Here is a 26,168-nt window from a genome sequence, read left to right on the forward strand (position 1 = left end):
TAATCAGATTATCATACAAGCATATTGTTGCATGTTTATTGTGACATAGTTATGCTGCAGGATGTGTTTTTAATCAGATTATCATATAAGCATATTGTTGCATGTTTATTGTGACATAGCTATGCTGCAGGATGTGTTTTTAATCAGATTATCATATAAGCATATTGTTGCATGTTTATTGTGACATAGCTATGCTGCAGGATGTGTTTCTAATCAGATTATCATATAAGCATATTGATGCATGTTTATTGTGACATAGCTATGCTGCAGGATGTGTTTCTAATCAGATTATCATATAAGCATATTGCTGCATGTTTATTGTGACATAGCTATGCTGCAGGATGTGTTTTTAATCAGATTATCATATAAGCATATTGTTGCATGTTTATTGTGACATAGCTATGCTGCAGGATGTGTTTTTAATCAGATTATCATATAAGCATATTGTTGCATGTTTATTGTGACATAGCTATGCTGCAGGATGTGTTTCTAATCAGATTATCATATAAGCATATTGTTGCATGTTTATTGTGACATAGCTATGCTGCAGGATGTGTTTCTAATCAGATTATCATATAAGCATATTGTTGCATGTTTATTGTGACATAGCTATGCTGCAGGATGTGTTTTTAATCAGATTATCATATAAGCATATTGTTGCATGTTTATTGTGACATAGCTATGCTGCAGGATGTGTTTTTAATCAGATTATCATATAAGCATATTGTTGCATGTTTATTGTGACATAGTTATGCTGCAGGATGTGTTTTTAATCAGATTATCATATAAGCATATTGTTGCATGTTTATTGTGACATAGCTATGCTGCAGGATGTGTTTTTAATCAGATTATCATATAAGCATATTGTTGCATGTTTATTGTGACATAGCTATGCTGCAGGATGTGTTTTTAATCAGATTATCATATAAGCATATTGTTGCATGTTTATTGTGACATAGCTATGCTGCAGGATGTGTTTTTAATCAGATTATCATATAAGCATATTGTTGCATGTTTATTGTGACATAGCTATGCTGCAGGATGTGTTTTTTAATCAGATATTTTATAATCTTGTTTGCTTCTCCTGGTGCTCTCACATTTGCATGCATGTTGCGGGGGGAATGTGGAGCCATCCTGCCTCTAGTTTGTCTGGCTTACCCCCCCCCCATACTAGAGCAATATTGGTACTTACTTTTGTCTTCCCATTTGCTAAACCATCAGCCATCTCTTCCCCTGCCTTCCCAACAATGGGTCTATATTATTTAAATGAAGATTTCTAACTTTGAATACCATATGACTGACACTGTATGATCAAAATTAGAAAACTTTGAATACGGGGGGGAAAAAAAAGATCACCTAAGATGTTAAAGCAGGGGGGCAAGCCTCTCTGCAGCCCCACATCCCCCGCTCTTTAAATATACCAACTCCAATATCACACTACAGTGCAGTAAAGGGAAGTGTGGGGGGGGGGACAACCCTTAGTTTGGGGTTTAGTCTTTTCTTTTTACAAATTCAAAGTTTCCTAACTTCAACCATATGGTGTCGTCCATATGCTATTCGAAGTTAGAAATCTTTGTTAAAATAATATAGACCCCCCCCCCCCACAACAACTCACTTCATGTTGAGTATTTTGGGGCGTTTTGTATCCCTAATTCCCTTTGTCCAGAGTACTGCCATCATCATTTTGACTGGTCAATAGCTTAGGCATGTGTTCTGCCCTGGTTCCATAGGCAGCCATACCTGCTCCGTCCTCCAGCTCCCCAGGTTGGTATCCACATTCTAAGCTCGAGTGTCCACCTGCACAGCAATAGGTAGGTACCTGCCATACTGCCTTCTCAGATGATAAACATGCCTAATGTTTCCATCCATGCTGTTAAGTGGCTGAGATACTAAGCAAAGCCAAGTTTTCCTGGGTTGCAGTCATGACTTTAAACCTCTATGCCATTAGTAAAGAGGTTTTCTATTATCATACAGCTGTATTAATACTGAAGGAACTATGAACAGTAAATACTAAGAAACTATTTACAGTTAAACTTGGCAAAACCAAACCAAGACCATATACCACCACTGTTTTCTGCATTTTAGATAGATGCCATCTCTCTGCATCTTTTCAGAATGTCAGTAGTCTTTGTTAACAGTTACAGTTTATTTGTACTTTTTTTTTTTGCATTTTGGCCTGTCTGGGTCATGACTGAAAAAAGCTTAGACTAGCTCATCTAGTCATTTACTAAATATGAATTAAAAGTCAGCTCTGTCCTATCAATGTATCTTACTGTTGCTGGTCAGCTTGACCACCACTGTGGAATTCCTGCTGGAGCTGAGTCTTACGCATCACCTGCTTCCATGACGACTGCCTCCTATCAGACTGATGCCTGCTCTTTAAGCTGCATCTCCTTTGTTGCAGCCTGAAGGACAGTTCTTGGCTGCTGTACAGTGAAATAGTCACTGCCCTCATTCAGTTTGCATGCTGGTAATGAATTTAGCATTTTGACATTCAATGACTGCCTCAGTTTAGTTTTAACGCTGTGGACCATGCTGAATTCTCACTTTGGTTAGCTGCTCGAATGTGTATTTATTTATTTATTTAACATTTATTTAACATTTGTTGACCGGGAAAGTCCGTCTAGGTTCCACAGAGCCTGTTTTCAGCGGAGGCCCAGGGAGAAATGCTCCAGATGGCAAATAAATAATGTGGCAAATAAAGGACTATTACTATGAATCATTTAAAGGTAGGCATTTCTTCCCATTCTTGCCTTAGAAGGACAGTTGAGCAGTATTTCAAGAAACACCTATCTTTCAGAGCTGTGCTACTGCTGTGGCAATTTGTACTCGCTGTCTTAATTCACGACAACTTCATCTATCAGTTGGCTTCATTCCACTCATGATTTGCCAAACTCAGGACGGATAGCAATGCTCACCACAGCTGTGGAAGTGAAGGTCCCAAAAATCTGCCAAGGTGTTGCAGTACAGAGAGGCTCACAAGTAAGCCCTTTTTCATTTTCAGGACTGCAACATAAAGTGCTGTCAGTTTCTTATAGACATTATGGTCAATTACTGTACCGGAAATGTGATAAGCATTTTCATCCAGAGATGTTGGTACATGAGGTCCAACTAACAAACCTCCTCAAGAAAATAATTACTGATGAGATAGATATTATTTGTGAATTCTGACCCTGTAGTTGGCTTTAGTAATGTGCGTGCATGCGGATTCTGAACCAGTAGTTGGCTTCAGTAATGTGTGTGCGTACATTGTCAGGAGTTTCATGATATCTCTGTGCAGATTTATAATGTGAATGTCTCTGCCCTACAGCTTCACATAAAATGGTAGGATAATTTCATCAACATACTGCAGAAAAAGGAGCTCCAACGTTATTTCATGACTATCTGGCCTACGATCTATGATCTACGTTTTGTAAACAGGGCTTAATATGTATTATTTATTTATTTATTGATGGCGTGATTGATTGATATTTATTTACTGGGAAAATCTAACGGGATCAAAATGGTTCTGTTTTCAGTGGCGCCCTGGGGAGAAAAGCTCCATTAGTACAAGAGTTCAGTTGAACAATCATTACAAATGTTAAATATTCATATGGTTCCATATTTAAAAAAACAGAGTAGTACAAAAGCTAGGTTAAACAATGAAAACAGGAAGTTAAAGAGTCATATCATAAACAGTACAGTCACAAAATACTGTCAGATCCCCTATACGATACACATTTTGATATCAAACATGACCTTCAGGTAGAAAAGCAAGAGAATATATATAAGAGAGAAAAATACTATATATATATATATATATATATATATATATATGCTATAATAGAGAAAGAGAGATTTTGGATAACTATTAATAAGATTATTATGAAGAGAAAAGGTTTAGTTAAAAAGGCAGAGCTAGCTAGTTGGCATATTTGGAAGAAGAATTGTGTGGTAGTTGAGATAGCAGTGAAAGGATGGCGGTATAAGGTGGAAGGAAGAGTAGGAGCAGTGAGAACAAGTGTCACCTTTTCTTATTCAGGTTTGGAGCAGGATCAGGTCCATGTTTTGTTAAGGGATTCCATCAATTCATGCTTGAATACAGGAAGGTTAGAGTTTAATCTGATATAGGTGTGAAGGATTCCTCCAAGTTTTCACAACAGAGTAGGAGTATAGGCTTTTACCAGCAGATTTGTTAGGAGAAATTGTTTATCTTCTTCTTGTAATAAATTGGAGGAGTGTAGGTTTGAAAAAATAAGGCTATAGCAGGACAGGCGGTGGGGTTATAGACAATAGTACGGGCTGTTGTTATTTGTAGATAGGTAAGCTGTTGTGGTACTTGAAGCCATTTATGAGACTGAAGGGCTTTTATATATATATATATATATATATATATATATATATATATATATATATATATATATATATATGGGTCCACAACAGATAAACGAAACTCCAGATTGCAGAGATGACAGCGCTAACAGCAGACATCCCCAACAACAGTAAGTCAAGGTAATATGGAACGGAACACATTTCCGTTCCCATAATACACACAAAAAACACATTAAAATGTGTATAGCAGGGGGGCTGTACCCCCCACAACCCCCTACTTAAATATGCCAACTCCGAGATCGCTTTACCATGAAAGAATGGAACTAACTCCCATTCTGCATGACTTGCCATTGTCAGGGATGTCTGCTGTCAGTGATGCCTTCTCAGCGATGTGGTCATCGGCGATCCGGCGTTTCATTCATCTGTCATGGACCTATAGATATAGATATATATAAATAATAATAATTGTGACAGTAGTGCATCCCACAGATGTAGTATTCATAGGATCATAGGAGGTTACTAGGATAACGGTCCCATTTTGCTTATGATTTTAGACATGCCCAACCAAGGACTGAAAGCATGATGGATAACTGTAAACATCTCAGTATCAAAAATAATGCAAATTTATTCTGCTATTGTTATATATGTATGCAACTTGAAAAGTGATACTAAATGTCAAACATTACATCTGCTACAGGAAATGTCATTGCTTTCACCTCTGATTTATGTTTGCTCCATGGCACAGGCAAGCCATAGTGAAGACGCCAGGACTGAACTCCTTAATCATAATGACAGCATAGAACTGTGTTTCCCAATGGCAGAATTACTGAGAAATCTGAACAGAATCACAAGACATTTACTATCCCTATATCAGTGCTGGTTCCTCAGTAAGCATAACCAGGCTTCTTGTAATAACTGTTTGCCACATCATCCTGAGACTCTGGGCCCAAGATGTCTGATGCAATGCATGCAGCTTTAGTGCTGCCACAACTCATCTTCCACCTCTGGATCAGTACAGTAATGGTTAAGGTGCTTACCTGATATGCACTAGGTACAGGGTTTGATTCTTATCTTTGATAGAGCAATTAGCTAGAGTTAAAATGAGACACAAGAGCACATAGCCTAGTATTTATCTATGATAGTACAAATGTAGTAAAGGGCAAGTTGTGTTCTGTCAGAAGGGGGGACAAACATCACTTCAGATTTGATCTTGATTGGTGCTACTGAGCAGTAAACATCTCAATTACTTTTATTCCAGATGTTGTGACTTTTAAATTATTGTTACACTTTTCTGTGTCATTGTGCCTCCCCAGAGTATGCCATTCACCACGTGACTTCAGAAAATGTAAACCTTGACCCATGCCTACTTTACACACCCAATCAAATGAAGTCTTACATGCTGCTCGCAATGAAGATAGTCTTTTTCTTTTTTGTTTTTTGTTTCAATAGGATCTGTTTAAAGGGCAACAATGGGATATTAAAGCAGATTGCTCAACCTGCTGTCTCTTTTAGTCCCTGTTCATTGATACAGCCTCAAAAAATCACCCATGTAGCTTTAAAAACTAATCCACTGAACTGTTTTCCCTGTTAGGCTTCCTAACTTTCTGTACTGTTTTACTTTCACTTTGAAAACCAAGTTATAAAACCTCTAGCTGGCTCTGAAATGATGATGTCACATCTGCCAGAGCTCTTGCTCTAGTTACCAGGACATTTCCTCCCTCAAAGTGATGTAATCCCAACCTGATTTGCATGCTCTATAGAAGAGCCAGTGGACCTCCCACATTGTGATGTCAGAGCTGCCTTGCCCAGCCCACTCTTAACCTAGCAAAAATGTCAAACATAGTGTCACAAATTTACGAAGGATCTCCAGTGTTCCAGCTGCACAGCAAAGCTATCAAAAAGACAGACGTAAACAGGTACAAATGTAAAAAAATCCAATATCCCACCAAGAAGCTTGAAATTTGTGCCAATAACCTAAACTAATAAGATAGTTTGAGGCAACAGAATATTAACTTTTATTCTGAATGGATATGTGGATAAATGTAGTACTGTCTGTGTACAACAGTGACAGAGAAGCAACCAACTGAACCATCTACAAAGGAGATCTTTTGATGTTTGGTTAAAGGCAGTTTAAATGGCTTCTCGTTCTGGTTCTCAGAACCTGTGTTGGATTGTAACTAAGCTTTGCACTAATAGACATGAGCTAATGATTGCTGTCTGATGAAGAGAAAATACAGCATACATTAAGGACTACAGGAAAACAAAAAGGATCATGGTTTCCAGAGTTATGTACACATTTATAGCTGATTAAGACATTTCTGTATCCCTTGACAATCCTGCTATTCAGTTCAGATTCTTGCTGATGGGTTTTACATCCTTGAGTTCCCACTCCAGGTGAGTTAAACATCCACGAAATCTGATTACTGATGTTTCTCCAGCAGGCATTGTGGACATTGTCATTTTTAATGCATCACAGAACTATAAGTCTGCTAAGGTTCAAGAATGTAATAATATGAAGCAAGATGTAGTCTGGTGAAATGATAGCTACAAGACTTGCAATAAAAGCAACATATCACTGTCCCCCAGCTCCCTTCGTTAAACAATCCCATTACTCACCTGTACCGCTGCTCCCACTCCTTTACTGTATAGTACCTGTGATCGCCTGTGACTTCACCTCACTCCATCCTCTCCCACCCCCACTCCCCATCAACTCAGATCAGTATTCAGTGACACTGTGGACATGTCAGCAACAGCCTGTTCCAATAGAAACCAAAAACTAATACAAAAAATAAATTGAAGGTGCAAGCCATATAACCTGCTTGTGAACATTTTCAGACATCTGGAATACAGCCATTACTTATGTACAAGGGCAGGAAAATAAAAATTCATGAAGGGAGCTGTACAGAGCTAAAAACCTGAATATATAAAAAATGGTGCAGTTGAAAGGTATTGAAAATTTAGACCAGATTCATTTCCCCTGAAATTAATTTTTTTAAAGACAATACTGTTATGATAACTACATATCAAAGAGAAATGACACACAGTAGAGCAAATATTCAAGCCATCCATCATGTAGTAGCAGGCAGCATTGTAAAATGTGATCACAGGTTGTATCTTGTTACGTACTGTCTCTTGCTGTTTTTCAAAACCTCAGGAGCTCCTTCAGAGTCATAATATACTGCCACAGTTCTGAATAGGACCAGAGATGGCATGTCTGGAAGGAGCCTTTGTTCATTAGCTCAGTAAAAAGAGGGAAAGTCCCAGGCACTGCCATAAACATTAGCAAACCTTTAGAGACACAGCTTATCACATCTCTATTAACATCCTGTCTCAAGCTTCAAAGGGGAATAGTGTGAAAACCTAGAGGCAGGAGACCAGATGAGGTCATTCTGCCAGCCATCTTGGATTTTTAGGTATTACAAAGAGAAATCTCTCAGTATTGAGTATTCTGTCTTAGGCCTGACAACAAGAAGGACCATTTACTACATCATCTGCTTTGCTCATAGGTTCATAGGTGTGTACTATTATAATGGCCCTGGATCCTTTACAAGCCTAACCCATAGGATTACCCTGACATGACATTGTGCCACCCGACCTTAGTTCCTAGTGCCTCTGTCAAGTAAAGCCACTGGAGTAATTCCCTGGGGTGAATTTTCTATTTCCCATCCACTCATCAAGATTTCTCTTGAAAAGGGCCAGTGAGGTGTTCTGCTTGACATGTATGAGAAGTCTATTCCATATCATGGGCAATATCTGGGTTATGAACCTGTCCCCCCAGCATGTTCTGTTGATTGTGGTAATGAGGTTGAGGTCTCTGGAGTATGTGGTGTGAAGGGATTGGGATTTCTAAAGATGTAGCATTTCTAATAGGGCTGGGTCAGACATGGCTTTGTAAGTAAAGCAGAGATCGCCTCTAAGTAGGTGATATGAGACAGAGAATAGTTGGAGTTTTTTGAGTCTGTCCATATAGGGAAAATGTTTAAGGCCTAGGATCCTCTTTGTGAGGTACTTTTTCAGCTGTTCCAGTTGTTGCAGGTGTTTAGTGAGGTACATGCCAAATGGGACATTGTACTCAATGATTGGCCTAATGAGGGAAGAGTCGAGGCAGACAAAAACCTCTTTCTTCCTGGATGCAAAACCCTTAGTAATGAGATGTGCCACATAGAAGGACTTTCTGACCACAGTGGCAATGTAGTGGTCAAAAGAGAGGTTGCTGTCAACCTGTGTACCCAGATCTCTTATAATGCCTTCTGTGTTCAGTGGACTACCATTGATGTGGTAATTCATGCAAACCGAGTTTTTCCCAAAAGGGATGATGACACATTTTTTGGCATTGAGCTTAAGGCCATGGTTCTGACACCAGTCATTGGTCTCAGTGAGGCCTTTCTGTAGGATGTCACCATCACTTGGGGAGTTAATAATAGCTAAAGGAATAAGACGAACAGTAGGAATGTTCAACTTTTAATAAAACAAGGCAAAGCTTTCGGGTTTCCCCTTCTTCAGTGCATATAAAACAATTTTCAGTTAACATATTTAAATAGTTAAAATTAAGAAACATGTGACACAGCCAACCAATCAATTTCAAACAGTATGACCAAACATTTAAACTTAATGAATACATCTAATTAATGTAACATCATTCGTTTCTTGTGCAACATTGGTTTCAAACTTACAGCATTGCCCAAACCAGGAAATACATTTGCATTTAGGCTTAAAATCCATGCTAGTTCCATATTTTCTAGCTTATTATTTGCATCACCACCTCTACTTTTTTATAATATTTGAATGACCCTAAACTTAAAATAATGATTTACACCTTTTTCTAATACGTTTAGCCAGAGCATTATTTTCTACACTTCTCTTTATCACTGATTTATGTTCTATAATATGGTGTTTCAACCTTCTATTACTTTTTCCACCTGCACTCAATGTTCATGTTTCTATATAGGAAAAAGTGCTCAGTGACCCTCCTCTGATTAGCTCTGTGTGAAATGCTCTCTGCTCTGTTAAGTAAGTAAGGAATAGTAATTGTCCTAGATTCAGTCAGGAATATAGCAAAGATCAGTTTAAATATTGTTTTCCTTTATTTGTCTGAGTCTGTCCATCAATGTTATTTTTAGTATTTCTTGTGAACTGAACTATGTGATTTACTATGAATATATATTCAGTATGTGCATGCACTTTTATTATTTATTATTAAATATATTTAAAACTTTTAGTGTGGCTGGTCATTTTAGAAAGTATTTAACCTTAACCTTTGAGAGTTTATTTATTTGGTGGCACTGGGTGGGCCACTCCTGAAGGCCTAGCTGTCTTGGTCAACTACTATCATTTGTATAAGTATTAATATTACATAGTATAATTGGACACCCTTTGTTAAGAGCTTTAGAGTAGCTGATTGTGGAGTGTCTGGTGTCAATGATAACTACCTTATACTCTGGGTAGAAGCTGTGCCAGCCTTTCCTAGGTGTGTGTGTGTGTGTGTGTGTGTGTGTGTGTGTGTGTGTGTGTGTGTGTGTGTGTGTGTGTGTGTGTGTGTGTGTGTGTGTGTGTGTGTAAGGACATGAAGCACTGGTTTTGCAGAGAGAGTGCTGGAGGAATTGACTTGGACACTCATCTGGGGACCTAACAATACAGTTGTACCAGTGAGGAGTCTTACTGGGGGACCTTGAGGGAGACAGATATAGAGATCCACACCCCAGACTGAGTGTGTTTCCTGTGTGCTCTTAAGGGAAATTGTGCTTGATGCTGAGAGGTCTGCATCTGGAAATACTGAGTGTATCCATTTGTTTTCCATGTGAACATCCCTCTCCAGTGTCAGTGGTAAGTATTCAGGCTCCTTGATTATTGGCCCAGTGTAGGGACCTCACACTAGGTATAAAATATCAAATGCCTATCCACTGGTTGCTAAGCATGTTCTGATCGATGTATGCAGCTTCATGTCATATCATATTCCATAACAGCAGCATACATGAAGGAGACACATCTCAAAAGTGCTTCAGTCTTCAAAGGAAATGAGCAACTGATCAGTTATAAAAAGAATTATTAAAATATTTTGTTCTGTAAAGATAGTTCCTGAGATGTTTGCGGATGTCCAAGGTATGGAGTGTCCTTTCTCCCTTGTTCTAAAAAGAAGACAGGGAAATGGATAGCTTGGCTCAAAGTAAACTCAGCTACCACTCTAGACATAAAGGAAAGATTGCTTCTTAAGGAAATCCTGTCTTTGTGGAAAATAAGATAAGGTTTACCCACCTTGAGTCTGCAACTCAGATTCTCTTCTTGCAGATGTCATAGCAATCGGTAATACTGTTATCCATGTTAAGGATCTCAAGTCAGGTGTTGAGATGGTTTAAATGAAGCAAGTGTTAGCTTTTCCAAACCAAAATTCAGATCCCAAGAAGGAACCACCTGTTTTCTAAGAAGCTTATTATGCAGCACCCCTTTCTCAAATGTTTTCAAATGTGATTGCATTAAAAGAGGAGGATCCATGAGCAGACATGCTGAAATGGCTGCCAAATGAACCTTGGTTGAGGAGTAAGACAGGCCGGAGAACAGTAACTCACAGCAATAAAGTAGAACCAGAGAGACAATAACAATAAATGGGTGCTGGTTATGTTGCTGGCACCAATTAGAAAAACTTTCAATTTACTGGTATATAAAGTACCAGGTTGTCTTGTCTCTGTTAATATCTGCTGCACATCCTCAGAAAATAAGTACCTAAATAGTATTAAGATTCTTATCATGCAGGGAATTGGTTTGAGTTGTATTCAGGACGTATCAAACTCCTCCATCCTATGTGAATAGGTACAGTCTGTTAGGAAGCTGGTGGTAATTACCCCTGGTGATTTCCAATAGATGGGAGAACCACTGCCACCTGGGCCTAAAGGGACTCACCCAGTAATCTTTGAAGAGTCCTTCTGACTGACCCTGGATATTAGTGAAAAGGGTTGAAAACCATACATGAGCATTCCTGTCCAAGGGAAAGCATATGCTTCTGTTTTCTAAGCATTCTTGTATGGAGTCCTGGAACAGAATTTTCCCAATTCATTGTTGTAACTGATGGCAAAAAGATCTACCTGAGGTGCTCCACACAGCTATATCAAATTCTAGAAGACCCTCTGATTTAAGCTCCATTTGTGAAGGGTCTGTCATGGTCCTGCACAGCTTGTTTGCCATAAAGGTTTGTTCTAAAGGAATGTAAAATTCCTGTAGAGTGAGATTGTGCTGAAAAGTTATATCCCAGGCTACCATGGCTAGTCTGCACAGAGGGTAAGATCTGGTTCGCCCCGTTCATTAATGTACCATGTTACTATGATGCTGTCTGTAAACACATGTAATGGTCCTGGGGACCACAGATAATTGGCATTGTTCAGAGCCTTTATAAATGCCAACATCTCGTTTACATTTATGTGTTTTGGTCCATCTTTTCTGTTCCAAAGACTCTGTACTTTTATCCTAATAGACACTGCTCCCTAAGCAGGGCCAGTAGTGCAATGGATAATGTGTATGACTACAGATAAAAGACTGTAGGTTTGACTCCTGTCTGGCTTGGTTGACACATTTTGGCTGGGTATTGGCTTAATGGCTTAAATGTTTATCTTATTTTATTTATTTATTTTACATTTGTTGACCGGGATAGTCCGACTGGATATATGTCCATTTTCAGTGGAGGCCCGGGGAGAAAAGCTCCAAGGTTGACAATGTTTTTAGAAAAAAGTTACATACATTCATGAGCACATCAATAACACTGGTAGTTACAGAAGAGTATATAGACAGTAGATATATACATACAGAGGGTACATTACATGACATAGTCAGACTAGATCAAGTACAAATTCTGGCTAGGAATGTTTGTGTGCTGACAATCTGGCTAAAGCAGATAATTGAGGTTCGTTTCCTGTTATAGGACCATACTCACTATGATTGGGGAAAGACTAGACCTATTTTGTATGAAACTAGTATGCTTAGGATGGGACTTGGAGTAGGGATGAAGAGAGAAAAAAAACCTAGTCGGGTCTGGAGCATGGGTATAACCAATGTGATTTGATACAAAGTACAGGGTTTGACTGTCACCTTTGGAATGCATGGCTTAAAAAGGCTCCATGTGGTCAGTAACCTAGTAATCATCTATGAACCAATGAAGGAAAGTTTACGGTGTCTGTTTTTACAGACTATGCTGGACCTGGAAGGCAAAATGAGATACTTGAGTTCTGATAAAGCTGGTCTCTCCATCAAAGAATCTCCCTTTTCACAAACTCCAAAACTGAAATCCAGAAGACAGGGGGTGTTGATATTGGGACCATACAGATTTTAGTTACCACTGATTTTTTTCTCATGTGAAGTCTTACCTGAGAAATCATGAGAATCATAGATACAGTAAGACCCAGGATCCTAAAAAATTACTGGGCTGAAACAGACGTATGAGAGGAAAAACTCGGGAATAGATCTAGATATAAATCTACTTTTTCTGTGAAAGAAAAACTCTGTGAACCGAGGTATCTAGGTGACACCCCGGAAAACAATCATGTGAGAAGGAGTTAAATAAGACTTCTGCATGTTTCCTGGAACTCCAGTCTGCGTATGAGATCTCTCACCCAAGTGAGAGATTCCTGACACTTTGAGAAATACTCTGCAAAGATAATCGAGTCATCTAAATAAGGACAAATGTGAACACATTGCAGCCTGCAGTAGGCAATCACTGCAGCTAGACACTTTGTAAATCCGCTTGAAGCAGTGGTTAGACCAAAGGGAACTGATAGTTTGCTTACCAGCAGCTTCCTGTATTTGCCTGTCCTGTTTTTTGACGAAGGTTGTGCAGGTACCTTTAAACACCTTGACAACTTAGAGAATAAAAGCTGAAAAATGAGAGAAATTCCCTGAATCATCTTACCTCCCTCATCCCACTTTTTAAGGACATCTGAAGTAGATGGTCAAAAAATTAATTCTCTAAGAGACTATTCAAAATTTCAGCTTTGACATCATCAGTTAGGTTTTGAGAATGTAACCAAGCAAGCTTCCTCATAACAGTTCCAGTGGCAGATGGGACCCTCCTCATAATTCCAGTGGCAGCTGGGACCCCCCTCATAACAGTTCCAGTGGCAGCTGGGACCCTCCTCATAACAGTTCCAGTGGCAGCTGGGATCCTGCTCATAACAGTTCCAGTGGCAGCTGGGATCCTCCTCATAACAGTTCCAGTGGCAGCTGGGACCCTGCTCATAACAGTTTGGGTGGCAGCTGGGACCCCCACTCATAACAGTTCCGGTGGCAGCTGGGACCCTCCTCATAGTCCCAGTGGCAGCTGGGAACCTCCTCATAACACTCCCAGTAGCAGCTGGGACCCTCCTCATAGTTCCAGTGGCAGGTGGGATCCTCCTCATAACACTTCCAGCGGCAGCTGGACCCCACCTCATAACAGTTCCGGTGGCAGCTAGGACCCTCCTCATAGTCCCAGTGGCAGCTGGGAACCTCCTCATAACACTCCCAGTAGCAGTTGGGACCCTCCTCATAGTTCCAGTGGCAGGTGGGATCCTCCTCATAACACTTCCAGCGGCAGCTGGACCCCACCTCATAACAGTTCCGGTGGCAGCTGGGACCCTCCTCATAGTTTAAGTGGCAGCTGGGAACCTCCTCATAACACTCCCAGTGGCAGCTGGGACTCTCCTCATAGTTCCGGAGGCATCTGGGATCCTCCTCATAACACTTCCAGTGGCAGCTGGGACCCTCCTCATAGTTCTAGTGGCAGCTGGACCCCCCCTCATAACAGTTCTGGTGGCAGCTGGGACCCTCCTCATAATTCCAGTGGCAGCTGGGACCCCCCTCATAACAGTTTTGGTGGCAGTTGGGACCCTCCTCATAACAGTTCCGGTGGCAGCTGCAAGTATCATCAGCTGAGTCATAAGCACATTTTAAATGGTGGGTAGCCACTTGAGACATAGATGCAATCAGGTTACACATTAGGTTCATAGGTTCATAGATTAGTACTAAGCTAACTGCCCTTGCGAGCCATTTTAAGCCTAGCCAGTTATCCCTTGTGAGACTCAAACCCTGCACCTTGTGCTTGCAAGGCAAGCACCTTAACCATTAGGCCACCCTCCCCACGCTAAGATTCTTTTTTCCTCAGCAGAAGAAATAGATGCCATAATTCTCCTAATGTTCTCAGAGGAGGAAAGCATAAACTATTACAGTTGAGAATTCAAAAAATAAGTGTTACAGAAGAATATGCTTTTCCCCCAAAGCTATTAAAGGCTTTCTCATCCTTGCCAGAAGGTGAGGGGTTGGTATTAATCAAATGTTTAGCAGCAGCTGTGATCACCAGGTGAATAGATGCTGGGTCTGATCTGGAATTAGAATATAAAAACTTATAAGACTGAGGAACTGCATACAATCAATTTGCTTTCTTGTGGGCAGCAGGCTAGATGTCAGGCAACTTACAGGCTGTGATGAAAACTTCATCCAATGCAAGTTCAGGAAAATCCGGTAGCAATAAATCATAATACTTCCTCAGAGAAAGTGGATACTCATTCTGTTCTCACTAAGACAACTGATTCCTTCATTCTGGAAATAGTTTCTGAAAAATAGAATCCTTCAAAGGAACTGGCAGAATACACTTTCTTCAGAATCTGAATCAGAAACCTAAGGAGAAAACAAAGAAGTTGTTCTTTCGCAGTCAGTTTGTGGTTCAAAATCTTAAACCTCTTCAGAAAATGAAGTCATTTTTCTCTTGTCAAAAAAAGCTGAACTAAATGAGTCAAGAGCTTAAACTAAACCCTAAGCTAAGCCCAGTAAATCACTCCTGTACAATGTAACTGAGACAGAAGACATATGTTTTAATTTTATTTCTTATTGAGAAGAACATCTAAACAAGCAGACCCATTTTTCCAGACAAAACCTCCCTCAGGACAGGTAATCAGTTCTGGCTGGGTAGACAAGACTCCCTATAATAAGTTCTGGCTGGGTGGACAGACTCCCTATAATCAGCTCTGGCTAGGTGGACAGACTCCCTATAATCAGTTCTGGCTGGGTGGACAGACTCCCTATAATCAGTTCTGGCTAGGTGGACAGACTCCCTATAATCAGCTCTGGCTAGGTGGACAGACTCCCTATAATCAGTTCTGGCTGGGTGGACAGACTCCCTATAATCAGTTCTGGCTAGGTGGACAGACTCCCTATAATCAGTTCTGGCTGGGTGGACAGACTCCCTATAATCAGTTCTGGCTAGGTGGACAGACTCCCTATAATCAGTTCTGGCTGGGTGGACAGACTCCCTATAATCAGTTCTGGCTAGGTGGACAGACTCCCTATAATCAGTTCTGGCTGGGTGGACAGACTCCCTATAATCAGTTCTGGCTGGGTGGACAGACTCCCTATAATCAGTTCTGGCTAGGTGGACAGACTCCCTATAATCAGTTCTGGCTAGGTGGACAGACTCCCTATAATCAGTTCTGGCTAGGTGGACAGACTCCCTATAATCAGTTCTGGCTGTGTGGACGGACTCCCTATAATCAGTTCTGGCTAGGTGTTCAGACTCCCTATAATCAGTTCTGGCTAGGTGGACAGACTCCCTATAATCAGTTCTGGCTAGGTGGACAGACTCCCTATAATCAGTTCTGGCGAGGCGGACAGACTCCCTATAATCAGTTCTGGCTAGGTGGACAGACTCCCTATAATCAGTTCTGGCTGGGTGGACGGACTCCCTATAATCAGTTCTGGCTAGGTGGACAGACTCCCTATAATCAGTTCTGGCTAGGTGGACAGACTCCCTATAATCAGTTCTGGCTAGGCGGACAGACTCCCTATAATCAGTTCTGGCGAGGTGGACAGACTCCCTATAATCAGTTCTGGCTGGGTGGACGGACTCCCTATAATCAGTTCTGGCTAGGTGGACAGACTCCCTATAATCAGTTCTGGCTAGGTGGACAGACTCCCTATAATCAGTTCTGGCTAGGTAGACAGACTCCCTATAATCAGTTCTGGCTACGTGGACAGACTCCCTATAATCAGTTCTGGCTAGGTGGACAGACTCCCTATAATCAGTTCTGGCTGGGTGGACAGACTCCCTATAATCAGCTCTGGCTGGGTGGACAGACTCCCTATAATCAGTTCTGGCTAGGTGGACAGACTCCCTATAATCAGTTCTGGCTAGGTGGACAGACTCCCTATAATCAGTTCTGGCTAGGTGGACAGACACCTTATAATCAGTTCTGGCTGGGTGGACAGACTCCCTATAATCAGTTCTGGCTAGGTGGACAGACTCCCTATAATCAGTTCTGGCTAGGTGGACAGACTCCCTATAATCAGTTCTGGCTAGGTGGACAGACTCCCTATAATCAGTTCTGGCTGGGTGGACAGACTCCTTATAATCAGTTCTGGCTGGGTGGACAGACTCCATATAATCAGTTCTGGCTGGGTGGACAGACTCCCTATAATCAGTTCTGGCTAGGTGGACAGACTCCCTATAATCAGCTCTGGCTAGGTGGACAGACTCCCTATAATCAGTTCTGGCTGGGTGGACAGACTCCCTATAATCAGTTCTGGCTAGGTGGACAGACTCCCTATAATCAGTTCTGGCTGGGTGGACAGACTCCCTATAATCAGTTCTGGCTAGGTGGACAGACTCCTATAATCAGTTCTGGCTGGGTGGACAGACTCCTATAATCAGTTCTGGCTAGGTGGACAGACTCCCTATAATCAGTTCTGGCTGGGTGGACAGACTCCTATAATCAGTTCTGGCTGGGTGGACAGACTCCTATAATCAGTTCTGGCTAGGTGGACAGACTCCTATAATCAGTTCTGGCTAGGTGGACAGACTCCTATAATCAGTTCTGGCTAGGTGGACAGACTCCTATAATCAGTTCTGGCTGTGTGGACGGACTCCCTATAATCAGTTCTGGCTAGGTGTTCAGACTCCTATAATCAGTTCTGGCTAGGTGGACAGACTCCTATAATCAGTTCTGGCTAGGTGGACAGACTCCTATAATCAGTTCTGGCGGACAGACTCCCTATAATCAGTTCTGGCTAGGTGGACGGACTCCCTATAATCAGTTCTGGCTGGGTGGACGGACTCCCTATAATCAGTTCTGGCTAGGTGGACAGACTCCCTATAATCAGTTCTGGCTAGGTGGACAGACTCCCTATAATCAGTTCTGGCTAGGCGGACAGACTCCCTATAATCAGTTCTGGCGAGGTGGACAGACTCCCTATAATCAGTTCTGGCTGGGTGGACAGACTCCCTATAATCAGTTCTGGCTGTGTGGACGGACTCCCTATAATCAGTTCTGGCTAGGTGGACAGACTCCCTATAATCAGTTCTGGCTAGGTGGACAGACTCCCTATAATCAGTTCTGGCTAGGTAGACAGACTCCCTATAATCAGTTCTGGCTACGTGGACAGACTCCCTATAATCAGTTCTGGCTAGGTGGACAGACTCCCTATAATCAGTTCTGGCTGGGTGGACAGACTCCCTATAATCAGCTCTGGCTGGGTGGACAGACTCCCTATAATCAGTTCTGGCTAGGTGGACAGACTCCCTATAATCAGTTCTGGCTAGGTGGACAGACTCCCTATAATCAGTTCTGGCTAGGTGGACAGACTCCTTATAATCAGTTCTGGCTGGGTGGACAGACTCCCTATAATCAGTTCTGGCTAGGTGGACAGACTCCCTATAATCAGTTCTGGCTAGGTGGACAGAGTCCCTATAATCAGTTCTGGCTAGGTGGACAGACTCCCTATAATCAGTTCTGGCTAGGTGGACAGACTCCTTATAATCAGTTCTGGCTGGGTGGACAGACTCCATATAATCAGTTCTGGCTGGGTGGACAGACTCTCTATAATCAGTTCTAGCTAGGTGGACAGACTCCCTATAATCAGTTCTGGCTAGGTGGACAGACTCCCTATAATCAGTTCTTGCTAGGTGGACAGACTCCCTATAATCAGTTCTGGCTAGGTGGACAGACTCCCTATAATCAGTTCTGGCTAGGTGGACAGACTCCCTATAATCAGTTCTGGCTAGGTGGACAGACTCCCTATAATCAGTTCTGTCTAAGTGGACAGACTCCTATAATCAGTTCTGGCTAGGTGGACAGACTCCTATAATCAGTTCTGGCTAGGTGGACAGACTCCTATAATCAGTTCTGGCTGGGTGGACAGACTCCATATAATCAGTTCTGGCTGGGTGGACAGACTCCCTATAATCAGTTCTGGCTAGGTGGACAGACTCCCTATAATCAGTTCTGGCTAGGTGGACAGACTCCTATAATCAGTTCTGGCTAGGTGGACAGACTCCCTATAATCAGTTCTGGCTGGGTGGACAGACTCCCTATAATCAGTTCTGGCTAGGTGGACAGACTCCCTATAATCAGTTCTGGCTGGGTGGACAGACTCCCTATAATCAGTTCTGGCTAGGTGGACAGACTCCTATAATCAGTTCTGGCTAGGTGGACAGACTCCTATAATCAGTTCTGGCTAGGTGGACAGACTCCCTATAATCAGTTCTGGCTGGGTGGACAGACTCACTATAATCAGTTCTGGCTGGGTGGACAGACTCCCTATAATCAGTTCTGGCTACGTGGACAGACTCCTATAATCAGTTCTGGCTAGGTGGACAGACTCCTATAATCAGTTCTGGCTAGGTGGACAGACTCCTATAATCAGTTCTGGCTAGGTGGACAGACTCCTATAATCAGTTCTGGCTAGGTGGACAGACTCCTATAATCAGTTCTGGCTAGGTGGACAGACTCCTATAATCAGTTCTGGCTAGGTGGACAGACTCCTATAATCAGTTCTGGCTAGGTGGACAGACTCCTATAATCAGTTCTGGCTAGGTGGACAGACTCCCTATAATCAGTTCTGGCTAGGTGGTCAGACTCCTTATAATCAGTTCTGGCTAGGTGGGCAGACTCCTATAATCAGTTCTGGCTAGGTGGACAGACTCCTATAATCAGTTCTGGCTGGGTGGACAGACTCCCTATAATCAGTTCTGGCTAGGTGGACAGACTCCCTATAATCAGTTCTGGCGAGGCGGACAGACTCCCTATAATCAGTTCTGGCTGGGTGGACAGACTCCCTATAATCAGTTCTGGCTGGGTGGACAGACTCCCTATAATCAGTTCTGGCTAGGTGGACAGACTCCCTATAATCAGTTCTGGCTAGGTGGACAGACTCCCTATAATCAGTTCTGGCTAGGTGGACAGACTCCTATAATCAGTTCTGGCTAGGTGGACAGACTCCCTATAATCAGTTCTGGCTGGGTGGACAGACTCCCTATAATCAGTTCTGGCTAGGTGGACAGACTCCTATAATCAGTTCTGGCTGGGTGGACAGACTCCTATAATCAGTTCTGGCTGGGTGGACAGACTCCCTATAATCAGTTCTGGCTGGGTGGACAGACTCCCTATAATCAGTTCTGGCTGGGTGGACAGACTCCCTATAATCAGTTCTGGCTGGGTGGACAGACTCCCTATAATCAGTTCTGGCTGGGTGGACAGACTCCCTTTAATCAGTTCTGGCTAGGTGGACAGACTCCCGATAATCAGTTCTGGCTAGGTGGACAGACTCCCTATAATCAGTTCTGGCTAGGTGGACAGACTCCCTATAATCAGTTCTGGCTGGGTGGACAGACTCCCTATAATCAGTTCTGGCTGGGTGGACAGACTCCCTATAATCAGTTCTGGCTAGGTGGACAGACTCACTATAATCAGTTCTGGCTGGGTGGACAGACTCCTATAATCAGTTCTGGCTAGGTGGACAGACTCCTATAATCAGTTCTGGCTGGGTGGACAGACTCCTATAATCAGTTCTGGCTGGGTGGACAGACTCCTATAATCAGTTCTGGCTAGGTGGACAGACTCCTATAATCAGTTCTGGCTGGGTGGACAGACTCCTATAATCAGTTCTGGCTAGGTGGACAGACTCCTATAATCAGTTCTGGCTGGGTGGACAGACTCCTATAATCAGTTCTGGCTGGGTGGACAGACTCCTATAATCAGTTCTGGCTGGGTGGACAGACTCCTATAATCAGTTCTGGCTGGGTGGACAGACTCCCTATAATCAGTTCTGGCTAGGTGGACAGACTCCCTATAATCAGTTCTGGCTGGGTGGACAGACTCCCTATAATCAGTTCTGGCTAGGTGGACAGACTCCCTATAATCAGTTCTGGCTGGGTGGACAGACTCACTATAATCAGTTCTGGCTAGGTGGACAGACTCCTATAATCAGTTCTGGCTGGGTGGACAGACTCCTATAATCAGTTCTGGCTGGGTGGACAGACTCCTATAATCAGTTCTGGCTAGGTGGACAGACTCCTATAATCAGTTCTGGCTGGGTGGACAGACTCCTATAATCAGTTCTGGCTGGGTGGACAGACTCCTATAATCAGTTCTGGCTGGGTGGACAGACTCCTATAATCAGTTCTGGCTGGGTGGACAGACTCCTATAATCAGTTCTGGCTGGGTGGACAGACTCCTATAATCAGTTCTGGCTGGGTGGACAGACTCCCTATAATCAGTTCTGGCTGGGTGGACAGACTCCCTATAATCAGTTCTGGCTGGGTGGACAGACTCCCTATAATCAGTTCTGGCTGGGTGGACAGACTCCCTATAATCAGTTCTGGCTGGGTGGACAGACTCCTATAATCAGTTCTGGCTAGGTGGACAGACTCCCGATAATCAGTTCTGGCTAGGTGGACAGACTCCCTATAATCAGTTCTGGCTAGGTGGACAGACTCCCTATAATCAGTTCTGGCTGGGTGGACAGACTCCCTATAATCAGTTCTGGCTAGGTGGACAGACTCCCTATAATCAGTTCTGGCTAGGTGGACAGACTCCCTATAATCAGTTCTGGCTGGGTGGACAGACTCCCTATAATCAGTTCTGGCTAGGTGGACAGACTCCCTATAATCAGTTCTGGCTGGGTGGACAGACTCCCTATAATCAGTTCTGGCTAGGTGGACAGACTCCTATAATCAGTTCTGGCTGGGTGGACAGACTCCTATAATCAGTTCTGGCTGGGTGGACAGACTCCTATAATCAGTTCTGGCTGGGTGGACAGACTCCCTATAATCAGTTCTGGCTAGGTGGACAGACTCCCTATAATCAGTTCTGGCTAGGTGGACAGACTCCCTATAATCAGTTCTGGCTGGGTGGACAGACTCACTATAATCAGTTCTGGCTGGGTGGACAGACTCCTATAATCAGTTCTGGCTGGGTGGACAGACTCCTATAATCAGTTCTGGCTGGGTGGACAGACTCCCTATAATCAGTTCTGGCTGGGTGGACAGACTCCTATAATCAGTTCTGGCTGGGTGGACAGACTCCTATAATCAGTTCTGGCTAGGTGGACAGACTCCTATAATCAGTTCTGGCTGGGTGGACTCCTATAATCAGTTCTGGCTAGGTGGACAGACTCCTATAATCAGTTCTGGCTGGGTGGACAGACTCCTATAATCAGTTCTGGCTGGGTGGACAGACTCCCTATAATCAGTTCTGGCTGGGTGGACAGACTCCTATAATCAGTTCTGGCTAGGTGGACAGACTCCCTATAATCAGTTCTGGCTAGGTGGACAGACTCCCTATAATCAGTTCTGGCTGGGTGGACAGACCCTATAATCAGTTCTGGCTAGGTGGACAGACTCCTATAATCAGTTCTGGCTAGGTGGACAGACTCCTATAATCAGTTCTGGCTAGGTGGACAGACTCCCTATAATCAGTTCTGGCTAGGTGGACAGACTCCTATAATCAGTTCTGGCTGGGTGGACAGACTCCTATAATCAGTTCTGGCTAGGTGGACAGACTCCTATAATCAGTTCTGGCTAGGTGGACAGACCTATAATCAGTTCTGGCTAGGTGGACAGACTCCCTATAATCAGTTCTGGCTGGGTGGACAGACTCCCTATAATCAGTTCTGGCTAGGTGGACAGACTCCCTATAATCAGTTCTGGCTAGGTGGACAGACTCCCTATAATCAGTTCTGGCTAGGTGGACAGACTCCTTATAATCAGTTCTGGCTAGGTGGACAGACTCCCTATAATCAGTTCTGGCTAGGTGGACAGACTCCCTATAATCAGTTCTGGCTAGGTGGACAGACTCCCTATAATCAGTTCTGGCTAGGTGGACAGACTCCCTATAATCAGTTCTGGCTAGGTGGACAGACTCCCTATAATCAGTTCTGGCTAGGTGGACAGACTCCCTATAATCAGTTCTGGCTGGGTGGACAGACTCCCTATAATCAGTTCTGGCTAGGTGGACAGACTCCCTATAATCAGTTCTGGCTAGGTGAACAGACTCACTATAATCAGTTCTGGCTAGGTGGACAGACTCCCTATAATCAGTTCTGGCTAGGTGGACAGACTCCCTATAATCAGTTCTGGCTAGGTGGACAGACTCCTTATAATCAGTTCTGGCTGGGTGGACAGACTCCCTATAATCAGTTCTGGCTAGGTGGACAGACTCCATATAATCAGTTCTGGCTAGGTGGACAGACTCCCTATAATCAGTTCTGGCTGGGTGGACAGACTCCCTATAATCAGTTCTGGCTAGGTGGACAGACTCCCTATAATCAGTTCTGGCTAGGTGGACAGACTCCTATAATCAGTTCTGGCTGGGTGGACAGACTCCCTATAATCAGTTCTGGCTGGGTGGACAGACTCCCTATAATCAGTTCTGGCTGGGTGGACAGACTCCCTATAATCAGTTCTGGCTAGGTGGACAGACTCCCTATAATCAGTTCTGGCTGGGTGGACAGACTCCCTATAATCAGTTCTGGCTAGGTGGACAGACTCCCTATAATCAGTTCTGGCTAGGTGGACAGCCTCCCTATAATCAGTTCTGGCTAGGTGGACAGACTCCCTATAATCAGTTCTGGCTGGGTGGACAGACTCCCTATAATCAGTTCTGGCTAGGTGGACAGACTCCTTATAATCAGTTCTGGCTGGGTGGACAGACTCCCTATAATCAGTTCTGGCTAGGTGGACAGACTCCCTATAATCAGTTCTGGCTAGGTGGACAGACTCCCTATAATCAGTTCTGGCTGGGTGGACAGACTCCCTATAATCAGTTCTGGCTAGGTGGACAGACTCCCTATAATCAGTTCTGGCTAGGTGGACAGACTCCCTATAATCAGTTCTGGCTGGGTGGACAGACTCCCTATAATCAGTTCTGGCTAGGTGAACAGACTCACTATAATCAGTTCTGGCTAGGTGGACAGACTCCCTATAATCAGTTCTGGCTGGGTGGACAGACTCCCTATAATCAGTTCTGGCTGGGTGGACAGACTCCCTATAATCAGTTCTGGCTGGGTGGACAGACTCCCTATAATCAGTTCTGGCTGGGTGGACAGACTCCCTATAATCAGTTCTGGCTAGGTGGACAGACTCCCTATAATCAGTTCTGGCTAGGTGGACAGACTCCCTATAATCAGTTCTGGCTAGGTGGACAGACTCCCTATAATCAGTTCTGGCTAGGTGGACAGACTCCCTATAATCAGTTCTGGCTGGGTGGACAGACTCCCTATAATCAGTTCTGGCTAGGTGGACAGACTCCCTATAATCAGTTCTGGCTGGGTGGACAGACTCCCTATAATCAGTTCTGGCTGGGTGGACAGACTCCCTAGCTCCTTATCCCAGGACTGACAAGAGTGGTTCTCCTTTGCCCACCAAGGGCACTCCAGTAGCCATAGAGGATATATCTAACTACCAGTCCATGGTGGCTGTAGGGATTACATCAGAGGGAGCCAAGGGAAAAATAAATGGTGTGAGGAACCAGGAATGGCCACAGCAGAGTCAACATCTTTGGATGAGGCACATTAATAACCTGCTGTGGTAGCAAAGGGTTTTTATTCATTTTTATTCTTTTTGAGGCTAGTAGAAGGAACAACCAAGGAATCATAGTTTGTTCCATGCTAAAGCCAAAAAAGATGCCTGATTCCTGGAGAAGCCTAACAGCAGCAGTCAGTAAAACAGGTAAATAGTAAAAAAGTAACTTGTTCTACCAAAAACACAGTAGAAAGCCCTTTAAATGCATTTATCCTAGCCCCCTAAAGTAAAATAACACAACTTTCACAAAGGAAAAAGTAGTTTTAAATTAGTTTCAACACCTTTTTTTCCACAAAAGGAAAAAGTAACATTCCAGCTTAAAAGTTACTGAGTCACATGACAGTCTATAAAACACCTTTTCCCAGCTGAAAATTATTAATTTCGCACAAAAGTTCACTTTCTTTTATATAATTAAAAAGTAGAAGTTTTTCTCCCAGAAAGGAACTTATCTGCCCAGCTATGGAACAGTGTTAGGCTCATGTCGATCCTCAAAATCCTACAAGAGGATGGCTCTTCAGAGTGAGAAAAGATTTGAAGGGCTTGATACCAAAATCAGTCCTTTTCTTCATTTCTGTTCACACTGACTAATGGTTTGGGAGTATAGAAGGTGCCCTGATGCTTTGCAAGCTGGTCAGCTGTTATAGCCTTAGAGGATATAGCTCATATAGCTAGGACTCCATCAGCAGTGATTAATATGATGGACATCTTTACATTTGTTAGCTTTCCCATCTGTGTCCTGGTTAATATGCTAGAAAACATTTCTCAAATTCTTTGCTCAAAAATTCTAGGCAAAGCAAAAACTAACAGGGAGACAAATTTTAAACATTATTCAAATGCACTTAAAAAATTATGAAAACAAGTTTTGCATCATCATGCATTTTCTGTAGTATATGAACTATTAAAGTTCAGTGCCTGTTAGTACTGACTGACTGTAATCCTTAGTAATTTACCAGAAAAATCTAAAATTTTCCTAGGGTCGGGGCAAAAATATGAAGTAGAATCATAAACTCTGACATGCTGACATACTGATAGTTCATCTTTCACAGCTGTGAAAACAATGTACCACCATGTATTACTCCTACACCATCAATTTACAGTTAACCCAGACACTTGTAATAGTATTGGAGAATTCCCATTTCTGCTTGGAGATGTGTTCGTCGTGGCTGCGCACCCGCTGGATCCATAGCTGTTTGTTCATTGGGCGTTTCACTCAGCCTTGTTCCTGTACATCCAGTGTCATGTGATGGATATGACACATCAGTAAATGAGCCCCAATCTTGCCACAGAACACTTAAGTGAAATATTTAAACTCCTAGGTGACTGCATCCACCATGAGTCCTTGAGGTTGCACACACTGATTCATAAATCCCTGGCAAACAATGCTCAGTCCCAAAAACTCAAGTAGATACACTCCCAGGAATGTGAGGTTTATGCATAAATGAAACAGAAAAAGAAAAACAACAAAAAAGATTTAACTTTATTACTCTCATTCCAAAATGACCATCTTGAGAAAAGTCCAATAAGCAACACAGACCGAAGTGCTGCCTTTCTCCTTCTGCAGTACACTGTGATCCTAGAGAACATAAAAATCCTGTAGGCTCAAGCACTAACAAATTTTTCCCATAGGAGTGAACAACAACACAAGAGCAGTAAGTGCCTTGAGTTGTGAAACTCGAGCAATGGTGGTACGAGGAATCTCACATCAAGCAACTACATACAGCTCGAGCAATGGTGGTACGAGGAATCTCACATCAAGCAACAACATGCAGCTTGAGCAACGGTGATACGAGGCATCTCACATCAAGCAACAACATGCAGCTCGAGCAACTGTGGTACAAGGAATCTCATATCAAACAACAGCATGCAGCTCGAGCAACTGTGGTATGAGGAATCTCATATCAAACAAAAATATGCAGCTCGAGCAACTGTGGTATGAGGAATCTCATATCAAACAACAATATGCAGCTCGAGCAACTGTGGTAGGAGGAATCTCATATCAAACAACAACATGCAGCTTGAGCACCTGTGGAATGAGGAATCTCATTTCAAACAA

At 42.9% G+C, this 26,168-nt stretch overlaps 1 protein-coding gene across 1 annotated transcript in view; it reads left to right on the forward strand.

The window, feature by feature from the left end:
* The window catches only part of VAV1 (vav guanine nucleotide exchange factor 1), a gene marked incomplete at its 3' end in the record, with an annotated part of 1,650,237 nt that overhangs the window by 1,434,461 nt on the left and 189,608 nt on the right, over window positions 1-26,168 (forward strand).

The sequence above is a fragment of the Protopterus annectens genome, chromosome 9.part0 (assembly GCF_019279795.1).
Source record: "Protopterus annectens isolate FY-2018-M chromosome 9.part0, PAN1.0, whole genome shotgun sequence".
Lineage (NCBI taxonomy): Eukaryota > Metazoa > Chordata > Ceratodontiformes > Protopteridae > Protopterus > Protopterus annectens.